This window comes from Rhinoderma darwinii (genome assembly GCF_050947455.1).
Source record: "Rhinoderma darwinii isolate aRhiDar2 chromosome 12 unlocalized genomic scaffold, aRhiDar2.hap1 SUPER_12_unloc_15, whole genome shotgun sequence".
Taxonomy (NCBI): Eukaryota; Metazoa; Chordata; class Amphibia; order Anura; family Rhinodermatidae; genus Rhinoderma; species Rhinoderma darwinii.
In genome coordinates, this window is record NW_027461868.1 from 141,648 (window position 1) to 153,598 (window position 11,951).

Sequence of the window (11,951 nt, forward strand, 5' to 3'; positions counted from 1 at the left end):
TCTGGAATTCTTTTGCCTATCCAAGCGATTCTGAGATTGTTTTCTCGTGACATATTGTACTTTATGTTAGTGGAAAAATTTGGTCAATAAATTCATTGCTTATTTGTGAAAAACACCAAAATTTAGAGAAAATTTGCAAAAATTATGATTTTTCCCATTTTAAATGTATCTGCTTGTAAAACAGATAGTAATACCACACAAAATAGTTTCTATTTTATATATTCCATATGTCTACTTTATATTTGCATAGTTTTTTGAACATTATTTTATTTTTCTAGGACGTTACAAAGTTTAGAACTTTAGCAGCAATTTCTCACATTTTCAAGAAAATTTCAAAAGGCCATTTTTACAGGGACCAGTTCGGTTCTGAAGTGGCTTTGAAGGCCTTATGTACTAGATAGACCCCATAAATCACCCCATATTAAAAACTGCACCCCTCAAAGTATTCAAAATAGCATTCAGAAAGTTTCTTAACCCATTAGGCGCTCCACAGGAATTAAAGCAAAGTAGAGGTGAAATTTACAAATTTTATTTTTTTTGCTGAAATTCATTTGTAATACATTTTTTTCTGTAACCCAGAAGGTTTTACCCGAGAAATGCAACTCAATATTTATTGCCCAGATTCTGCAGTTTTTAGAAATATCCCACATGTGGCTCTAGTGTGATAATGGACGGAAATACCGGCCTCCGAAGCAAAGGAGCACCTAGTGGATTTTGGGGCCTCTTTTTTTTAGAATATATTTTAGGCACCATGTCAGGTTTGAAGAGGTCTTGTGGTGCCAAAACAGTGGAAATCCCCCAAAAGTGAGACGGTTTTGGAAACTACACACCTCAAGGAATTTATCTAGGGGTATAGTTAGCATCTTGACCCCACAGGTATTTTGCTATATTTATTGGAGTTTGTCTGTGAAAGTGAAAATCTACTTTTTTTCTGAAAAAATATAAAAAAAAATAATATTTGCAAGGAATCAAGATTAAAAAGCACCCCAGAACTTGTAAAGCTACTTCTCCCGATTACGCCAATACCCCATATGTGGTACTAAACTGCTGTTTGGACCCACGGCAGAGCTCAGAAGGGAAGGAGCGCCATTTGGATTTTGAAGCGCAGATTTTGCTGGATTGGTTTTCAGTTCCATGTCGCGTTTGCAACGCCCTGGAGTAAGCAAAACCGTGGAATCCCCCCAAAACTGACCCCATTTTGAAGACTACACCCCTCAAGGAATTGTTCTAGGGGTATGGTTAGCATTTTGACCCCACAGTTTTTTTGCTGAATTTAGTGGAATTAGGCCGTGAAAATGAAAAAACATAGAAATGTTTAATTTTTACAATGAATAAAGGAGAAAAATTACCCCAAAATTTGTAAAGCAATTTGTCCTGATTACAGCAATACGCCATATGTGGTAATAAACTGCTGTTTGGACCCACGGCAGGACTCAGGAGGGAAGGAGCACTATTTGGCTTTTGGAGCTCAAATTTAGCTGGAATGGTTTTCGGGTGTCCTGTCGCATATGCAAAGCCCCTGAGGTACCAAAACAGTGGAAACCTCCCAAAAGTCCCTTTAGGGGACTGGAACGAGCGATCATTAGGTTGCTGGTACAATACACTGCAATACTAATGTATTGCAGTATAATGTCATTTTACAGGCTCCTGTAACAGCGCGATCACTGTTCCTGTCCGTTAGTCCCGGGTTTCAGCTGTAATACACAGCTGACACCTGCAGAATATGGAGCGGGCGCAGCGCATGAGCCCGCTCCATAAATAACCCCTCGCACCACGACATGCTATTAAGTCGTGGTGCGCCAAGGCGTTAATGCGCAGCGGATGGTGCAAAGTGAAAATTTAAATTTTCCACTGATGTGCCATTTTAATGCACAATATATTGTGCCCAGTTTGTGCCACTGAAGACAAATACCTCATACAATGTTGAGCGGGTTCTCCCGGATATAAAATGTCATATATGTGGACGTAAGCTGGTGTTTGGGAACGCTGTGGGGCTCAGAAGGGAGGGAACGCCATTTGGCTTTTGGAGCGCAGATTTTGCTTGGTAACTGTTCTGTTTGGGGTTTTGCTGGTATTTCAGTTTATAATGTGGGGGGATATGTTATCTGTGCGGGGTACATCAGGGCATAATAAGAGGTTATAATAATGGGGTACATAAATAATAATTCGCAGATATGTGGCCGGTGTCGCACTGATAAATGGCGCCCGATCTTATCCGCTTTTGGAACACTCTGCACATTTTGCATCGCCATATTCTGAGAGCCAGAACTTTTTTATTTTTTCTCCAACGGAGCTGTGCGATGACTTATTTGTTGCGGGACAATCTGTAGTTTTCATTGGTACCATTTTGGGGTACATGCGATTTTTTTTTATCACTTTTTATTAGATTTTTTTGGAAGCAAAGTGACAAAGAAACATAAATTCTGACAATGTTTTTTGTATTTTTTTTTTTTACAGTATTCACCGTGCGCTATAAATGACATTTTACTTTATTCTGCGGGTCGGTACGATTACGGCGATACCACATGTATATAGTTTTTTTATGTTTTGTGGCGATTGCGCAATAAAATCACTTTGATAAAATTATTTATTTTCTGTGTCCCCATATTCTGAGAGCCATAACGTTTTTATTTTTCCGTCAAAAAAGCGGTGTAAGGGCTTGTTTTTTGCGGGACGGGTTGTAGTTTTTATTGGTACTATTTTGGGGTACATGCAACTTTTTCATCACTTTTTATTCTATATTTTGGGAGGGTTGATGACCAAAAAAAAGTGATTCTGACATTGTTTTTTAATTATTTTTTTTGCGGTGTTCACCGTGCGGGAAAAATAATATTATAGTTTTATAGTTTGGGTCGTTATGAACGCGGGGATACCAAATATGTGTACTTTTTTTTACATTTTCATTTTTTTTCTATAATAAAAGACTTATTATAGGAAAAAAAACATTCTTTTTTTTTTGTAACTTTTATAACTTGTTTTTACACTTTTCTAAAACTTTTTTATTACTTTATTTTTTACTTTTTACTTGTTTTACTTGAAGACTGGCAGCACTGATCGCTGCTATAATACATTACACTACCTAGGTAGTGTAACGTATTATAAACTGTCAGTGTGACGCTGAGAGTCACACTGACAGGAAGTATATGAGAACCAGCATCCGGCTGGTTCTCATAGGCTGCTGTGCATGGCAGACCCGGGGGCCGTTATATGGCCCCCGGTTCTGCCTTGTAACCGACTGCAGCACCAGCAATCGGTCCCCGGGAAGTTTGTTGTAGCAACAAACTTTCCAGTTTGTTATAGCAACAAACTTTCCAGTTCGTTGCTACAACACACTTTCCCTGCGATCACATGACCGGGACCTGAACTAATCAGGTCCCGATCATATCTCCGGGACCAGAGGCAGGTGATAACAGCGCGATCCGGGTGTCAGCGCTACTCTGAGACACCCAGATCGCGCTTTTAACACCCACCGTGAATTCACGTCGGCACTGCACAGAGCCCAGCAAGTGCCGACGTGAATATACAGTGGGCGGTCGGGAAGCGGTTAACAAATATTGTTTTGTGTCTGCAGTACCTATGCAGTCCTATGTGTCTCAATGGTAACAGACTACAAGTAAAGCCTGTGTAGTCTGATCCTGCAGCGATACTATCTATCACCTGTCAAGCTGTCCCTCTAGTTGCACATATAGATGATTACCCTGTAAGTCAATGCCAGACCCTGAAGAATCCGTAGCTTTCAAGAGCAGCATCAAATGTATCTCACTCAGCCAACCGGAACCCTACTCTGTACTGATGAGGAGCAATAACTCCAAAACAGTGCTGTCTACAGATGGGTATCTGTGTATTTGCTAATAAACCAAGTTGTGTTTCAAGGCTCCATAAGGGGTTGAACATTGACTTACAGGGTAGTCACCTATAGGTGGCACTAGATATACAGCTTTCTTCCTTCTAGAGGAGAACTGTGTGCATACTTTTCCCGGGAGCTTTGCCCTAGACCAGGGGTCAGGAACCTTTTTGGCTAAGAGAGCCGTAAACGCCACATATTTTGAAATATAATTCCGCGAGAGCCGTACAATATGTTTAAAGGGCCATTGACAGATCAATCGCTCCAATGTTCACTTAGTACAGCAAGGAATGCTCCTCCCTGCTGTATAAAGCCACAACTGGACTGAAACAATGGTAATTAGCAGTAAAAAAATTAAATAAATAACTTACATTGTGAGCTTGCGATGCATGACATCAGTCCAGCAGTCTGGCTTCTTCTTTTTCCTGCGCATGACTGGAAGCTGGCATTCTTCCCACCTGATGTTGAGAGAATGCCAGCTTTGAGGCATTCGCAGAAGAAAGAAGCTGGAATGTTGGACATGTCACACAACGCATTGTCAGTTATGTCAATTATCTATTTTATTATTTTACAGCGAATTATTGTTTAGGTCCAGCGGTGGCTTAGTGCAGCAGAGAGGAACACTCCTTTGTGTACTAAGTGACCGCTGGAGCAATTGTATCTGTCAGTGGCCCTTTTAAAAGTGTTGGTCTTACAGAAAATGAACAAAAAAGAGAGGCTCAGACCCATAGGGAACTAAAGCATTTACTACTTAAAGTGGTACATACAAGCAGGCACACCCAGCGTAATAAATAATTGAACTTTATTAAATAGTCTCACTGTACATAAAGTGCACACATTGACTTGTATTTAATTTTAAAGAACAACAAATCTCCGAACTCTTTTTTTTATAACATAATAACGTTTTAATGCTGTTGCTAACCAACGACGAATAGAATACTTCCTACCGTTAACGTCCAAGGGAGACACAAGGGAGGAGGCAGATGCCGCTTCACTAGGGGACGCAGGTGCGTGCTTGCAGACGGCGCGGCTATGCAGGGAGTTATGGGAAATGTAGTCCATGCTCCCTGCCGCTCACCACTGCCGCCAATGCTTATCAGGCCATCAAAGAACTACCAATATCAGCGTGCACCGCGGCCTGATGGAGCGCGGTGCACGGGCTGATGGAGCGCGGTGCATGCATCCTTCCCATAGACAGGTAGGAGCAGTGGCGGATTAAGAAGACCATGGGCCCTGGGCTGTTACCCAAACTTGGGCCCCCCTTCTCCACCACCACCCTGCCGCGCCGTAACTATTGCTAACACTACCTAAACACTAGTACACAAAGTAGGCACATTATGCACAAAGTACACACAGTACGCACATTATGCACAAAGTACGCACATTATGCACATTATGCACAAAGTACGCACATTATGCACAAAGTAAGGACATTATGCACAAAGTACGCACATTATGCACAAAGTACACAAAGTATGCACATTATGCACAAAGTACGCACATTATGCACAAAGTACACAAAGTACGCACATTATGCACAAAGTAGGCACATTATGCACAAAGTACGCACATTATGCACAAAGTACGCACAAAGTACGCACATTATGCACAAAGTACGCACAAAGTACGCACATTATGCACAAAGTACGCACAGTACAAAGTACGCACATTATGCACAAAGTACGCACAGTACACAAAGTACACACATTATGCACAAAGTACACAAAGTAGGCACATTATACACAAAGTATGCATAGTACACAAAGTACACACGAGTATGCACATTATACACTAAGTAGGCACATTATACACGAGTATGCACATTATACACAAAGTACACCTTGTAAACACATGAATATGGACATTAAACACACATGAATATGGACATTAAACATACATGAATATGGACATTAAACATACATGAATATGGACATTAAACATACATGAATATGGACATTAAACACACATGAATATGGATATTAAACACACATGCACTTACCTTTTATGTCTTCACTGCAGCTCTTCTCCTGCTCACAGCACAGAGCCCGCCGACAGTCTCCCCTCCCCCATGTCCCGACAGCTAGCAGCAGAGATGTTTAGAGCAGGGAAGGGGGGCTGGAGGGGGAGCTTCTAAAGCAGCACAGACCACGGCTGCTAAGTAGAAGCAAAGCTCCCCTCGCCTGACAGGTGCGGTCCTGGCACCGGGGCTCCCTCCGGTGCTAGCGACGCCACTGGGCATGAGGGGGTTCGGGCGGTCATAGGCTCCTTGGGCCCCCTGGCAGTCTTGGGCCCCGGGCGACCGCCCGAAACGCCCTAATGATAATCCGCCACTGGGTAGGAGCCCTGTCTGCGAGCCAGATACGGCCATCAAAAGAGCCATATCTGGCTCGCGAGCCATAGGTTCCCGACCCCTGCCCTAGACACTCCTCACCTGCTAGATCTCTGCAAGAAAAATCAGTACCTTCCAAGAGGAAAAGATGAGAAGACACAAGGTTATGTTTATAAATGATCATTTATTTCTATCACTACCCTATGATAACTATAATTATAATACTATAATTATACTTCAGTTTCTATTATTATTATCCTACTATTATCCCTGTTGATCCAGAAGAAGGCAAAATCCTGTACACATTAAGCCAATTTGTGTCACAAGGGGAAAATTCCTTCTTGACCCTGGGAAAAGGCGATCAGTCTGAGAACCCTGGATCAAACCTGCTGCTATTTATTGAGTTCTAGCTATAAATTTATCACAATTTACTAATTGTTTTAGCTAATTAACCTAAATTACTTTTAAATACATTTGTACTATTGCTAGTGTTTTAGTGTTTTAAAATTATTATTTTTATTATTATGCTGTTATAATTAATATAATGATACTATTATTGCTACACTATTGTAATTAATATTTTATTAGAATTCTAAGTCTTACACTTTATACTATATTATATTACTATTACACTAATGCTATGCTATCACTAAAAACTAATTAGTCCCTACTCCTAAAGCTGTTGATCCAGAAGAAGGCGAAAACCCTGGACACATTCAGCCAATTTATGTCACAAGGGGAAAACTCCTTCTTGACCCCGAGAAAAGGCGATCAGTCTGAGCACCCTGGATCAAATCTGCTGCTATTTATTTATTTCTATCTATTAATTTTACACAATTAATTTTATTTCTCTCTTATTATTGCACTATTACTAATATTACTGCTATTGCAACTATCACTACCAGTGTTGATATGACTTTTATTTCCTATTATACATTTGAAACCTTTTTGTCGTATCTAACAATTATTATTATATTTCTATTATTAGAGCCATTGCTGTTGATGTAATAACAGTTTCGATGTTTCCAAATAATATTTCATCTCATTGGTCTGAGGAGGATGGTCCAGATGATGTTCCTCTTCCCTCTGATGTTCTTCATCGTATCATGGAAGTAGGAATGCTGGCGGATTTTATTTCTTCTTCCTGTCTGACACTGAATTCTTCTCATCGCCATGCTGACTTCTTCCTTGGTTTCTTCTTCCTCTTTAACAGTTTTCTCTTCATCCTCCTCTTTTTTTTCTTCTTTATGCTCATTGTCTGATTCCTCATTCTCCTCCTTGTCTTCCTCCTCCTTGTCTTCCTCCTCCTTGTCTTCCTCCTCCTTGTCTTCCTCCTCATTGTCTTCCTCCTCATTGTCTTCCTCCTCATTGTCTTCCTCCTCATGGTCTTCCTCCTCATGGTCTTCCTCCTCATGGTCTTCCTCCTCATGGTCTTCCTCCTCATGGTCTTCCTCCTCATGGTCTTCCTCCTCATTGCCTTCCGCCTCATTGTCTTTCTCCTCATTGTCTTCCTCCTCATGGTCTTTCTCCTCATGGTCTTCCTCCACTTGTTCCTCCTCGTTCTCTTTTGTCTATTCTTCCTCCTTCTTGACCTCCTCTTCCTTCAGATCCTCACACAGATGGCTTGATGTGGGTTTGGGGTCTTCTTCATCCCATGGCCAAGGTAGATATTTTCTCTGAGCTTTGCGGTTCGTTGGCATGGGGCGCTAAGAAAAGAAAAGATTCAGTCAATTGTCTATTTAGACGTTCCTATAAAATCTTTACATCTATAGAAAGAACATGGATAAATCTGTTATAGAGAGAACATAATAACCAGTATGATCACTGACCTCCATCTTGAAGATTGGGGATGGTAGGAATTTTGTGCAGTAGATGAGGCATTGTAGGTTTCTTTCCTCTGTGCTCCTGGGGTAAACCGAAGAGAGAAAACAACCAGATAATGGGATTAATCAGAAGCGTCCAGAAACCGTCAAATCCATGGAATTACAGTAACATTTCTGTAATCTGCCATCAATGGGAACTCAGAGGAGCTGGATTCTCATATATGCTGGATTATTGGAGGGGCATAAAAAAGAATATAACTTTCACTTTATTTTGATAAAGACATATTACCAAAAAACTCACTTGAGAAGGGTCCGAGTCCAAAACGCATCCCTGCTGCCGATAGATGTCCTAAAGAGAAGAGAATCCAGTAAGTGACCCCTTATCCCTCCTCAGGAATGGACAGTAGGACAAGGGGTCAGTTTTACAAATGAGCAGCCGGTGATTTGTCGACTTGTTACCTGTCCGGGGCTCTTACTCAATAAGCCGCTATTTGTCTGAGTGGACAGCCGGCCACATGGACCTATCCTGCTGGATCCAAGTCTCCTGCTACATGTCCATCACAGGGAAGGAAAAAACAAGACAATGAAGCCACTGACCTCCAGAGATCTGCTGCCCGCTGCCATCCTGTACCCGTCCTGAACTGTAGTATCCAAATCACAAGCTGAAACACAAAAAAGAGATGTAATCCCAGATCTGATAAAGACCCAAAATCCTGCAACTTTCCACATGTTTTAATGGTGAATGTCCAACATAATTTTTGTTTAATCTAAAAAGATCCAAAATTCTGAGCTGATTAATTTTAATAAAATATCACGCAGCGCCATAATCTGGACAGTGCAGCGCTTGGTGTTTGTGTAACTCCCATAGATCTTGTATGGGGTGTCAGTGCATCTCTCCTAACAATCTTCTCATCACTGTGGTCGTCCACTTGTGGAGGAAGCAGGGGTATAGCTACAGGGAATGCAGAGGTAGCAGTTGGGAGGCCCTGTTTCATATTTTGCATTGGGGCCAAGGAGTTTCACGATATGAATGATAGAACAATTATCTCTGGAAATCTTCATGTAACATTCACCATGGTAGTTTTTACTGTATTTTGGGCTTTGTATATATATATATATATATATATATATATACAGACAGTGATAATACATTGGAATGTGGCCTGTACTGGGTATTCGTAGCGTCCTCTCATAGTAGAAGGTGCAATATAGGTAATAACAGACAGAAGAGCATACTATACTGGATTACATTGCTGCCCTATAAAGATATATGACATTACATGTATTATTTTTTTTTGTTCAATTCACAAGTACAGAATACAAACCCAAAACATTAACCAAAGAGTCTCCATTTACAGCACCATAACAGCAACTCTATAATCATTGCCAGAAGACTGCCCCCAATAACAACACTGCCAGCAGAGTGCCCCTCATAAATACTGGCAGCAGAGAGTCTCTTATAAACATTATTGGCAGCAGAGAGCCCCTTATAAACATTACTGGCAGCAGAGAGTCCTATATAACCAGTTCCAGCAGACGCTTCCCATCACACAGCCATAGAATAAATGCTAAAATGCTGGTTGCCTGCAGCCACCACTAGGGGGAGCTCACAATTTCCATATTTATACAGGTTATATAGTAGTTATTGGGGGTAATATTAATACAATGTGACAGCTCCCCCTAGTGGAGGTTACCAGCGGTCTTTGTGGGAGCTTTGTCTGCTCTGTCAGGAGTTCAGGAGATCTCCCCTATTTCTGGAAAAATCACAGACAATCCGTGATTTGTGGTAAATGATAAATTCCTAATAACATGAATGAAGCATCATGGGAGATGAGATAAATGGAGGTCAGTTATATCACATTATGGAGGAACTCACCGACGTCCAACTTCACTCGTCGTTGTCCTGTAAAAGACTGAGGATTTCAAATTCAAATCCAGCGATCCTATTGGCTGATAATCAATTCCAAAATTTAAAGGGACATAACACTCTTTTTTCACTAGACTACATTTAATTTTCTGCCCATAACAAAAAGCTTGTACTGAATATCTCCATAGAATACACTGCAAGGGAGAAATTCAGCTGACTATAAGCAATATTTATATAAATAATATATAAGTGATTGAACTTCAGAGAAATGTGGTTAGATTACTTATATTGCATTCCCACATCAAAGAAGATAATGGTGAAGGAGCACATGCTCAATCATACTGCCTGAAAATAATTATGTTACCTGAGGGTTGATATTCCTAATATAATTCTTCAATGTCCCCTCATTGTGCAATGCATTAACCCTTTAAAGGCCTTGGTATTTTTAACCTTAAACTCAGATTTGTAAAAATCTCCAGGCGTATACACCACCATTCCCATAGATTTCAGCGGACTAACGTACACCTAAAAGTGTCTTATGGAAAATGTTTGTCCGAATACATTAAATACAATAATAGTGCAATTGACTGCACTACTCAATACAACTGTGTACAAAATAAATGTATGCTGCGTGGTATGCCTTTATTTTATTCTGAGTCAATGGCAATCGTTGACCTTGGTGTTAACCTTGCCATACTTTAAAATGAAGCGATCCGCTTTCTGAAATAGTCTTCTTTGACATATGACACAAGTAGCTTTGGTTGATTGAGGCAGGACTAGAATTAAGGTTTGGGGTGGTGGTAGCAATTCTTTTTTATTTTACATATATATATATATATATTCACACACACACACAAAGAAAAACTAGTAAAACACAAGTCAAAGGTAGTAAAGGTAAAACATGGAGGAGTTACACAGCTGCAGTATTGAACACTGTCAATTTTGCTCTAGGCACTAGTGAAGCGATACTTGTCTGTGAAAGAGCAAGCCCTGTCATAGTCTTGATTCCTGACTATCATTAGGACGAGTTTAGAAGGGCGCTACTATTATGTCTTTATGATATATTATCACGCCACTGAAACCACAAAAATGTAGAAATATGTTGAGTGTATCTGCATTTCTCTAGATCACACTTAACCCAATGCCCAAAGCAAAGATAATGGAACGCACTCCATCGTAACGGAGAACATAACTATTCAAAACACTGTTAAACATTTAATAGCTGTATAAATACTATATTTAAAGGCTATGTAAACCTCTAAACACTATATATATATATATATATATATATATATATATACACACACACACACGTATTAGAGGATTTTAAACAGCATTCTAATTGTTTTTTGTTAACTTTTTTTTACTTTTTGAGATACAGCTTCTATGTTTCCTGGATACATAGAAGCTGTATCTTGCACTCAAACCCGAATCCGTCAGATCAGCGGCACTAACGGCTTCAATGACAGGCGGTCCTGCGTGTTTCTGACACGCAAGATCCATCTGTTCTTGATCACATCTAAGATAATGATTTGACGGCCCTGGGAGAGCTCTCCAAGGTATTCGTTTAACGTACACATGTGACGGATGCCATATAGTGGCATCCATAGCACATAAACAGGCTCCTATGTGAAAAAAAAAATGTATACCTGTTTTCTGCAGGATGCCTCAGAATGTTATAGCGTAGTATACTGTGATATTCCATCCTTCAAAAATAGGTATACTGATGTACACCAGCCCGATGGATATGAAACGAGATGTGAACAGACCCTTAAAGGGGGATAAAAAAGGATTATTGCCCCGGGACTTTTACCTTCTAGGAGCCCTGCCCTTAAAGTTCTCATCAGTTCTTCCCAGATACTTCCAGCAGCAAGACATGAGACTTGAAAAGTTTTTAAGTATATCTTGAATAATATACAGGCTTCAATATAATGCAGACAAGGTGAATATGGAGCATTTACTAATAATTTATTAGTATGGGATATACAAGCGGACAGTGGCGTAACTTCCGCCGTAGCAGCTGTAGCGGCTGCTACGGGACCCGCGGCATGAGGGGGCCCGTGTCGCCCGCCGGCATGGGCCCCCACC

General features: G+C 40.5%; 1 long non-coding RNA gene across 1 annotated transcript; it reads right to left on the minus strand.

Annotated features, from left to right (window-relative positions):
* Positions 1–6,265: 6,265 nt before the first annotated feature.
* Positions 6,266–9,945, minus strand: LOC142698132 (uncharacterized). Its single transcript, XR_012865699.1, has 5 exons — positions 9,873–9,945; positions 8,594–8,658; positions 8,298–8,345; positions 8,003–8,078; positions 6,266–7,879 (listed from the first exon to the last, which is right to left on the minus strand). It is a non-coding gene; the product is annotated as an uncharacterized LOC142698132 (long non-coding RNA).
* Positions 9,946–11,951: the final 2,006 nt, after the last annotated feature.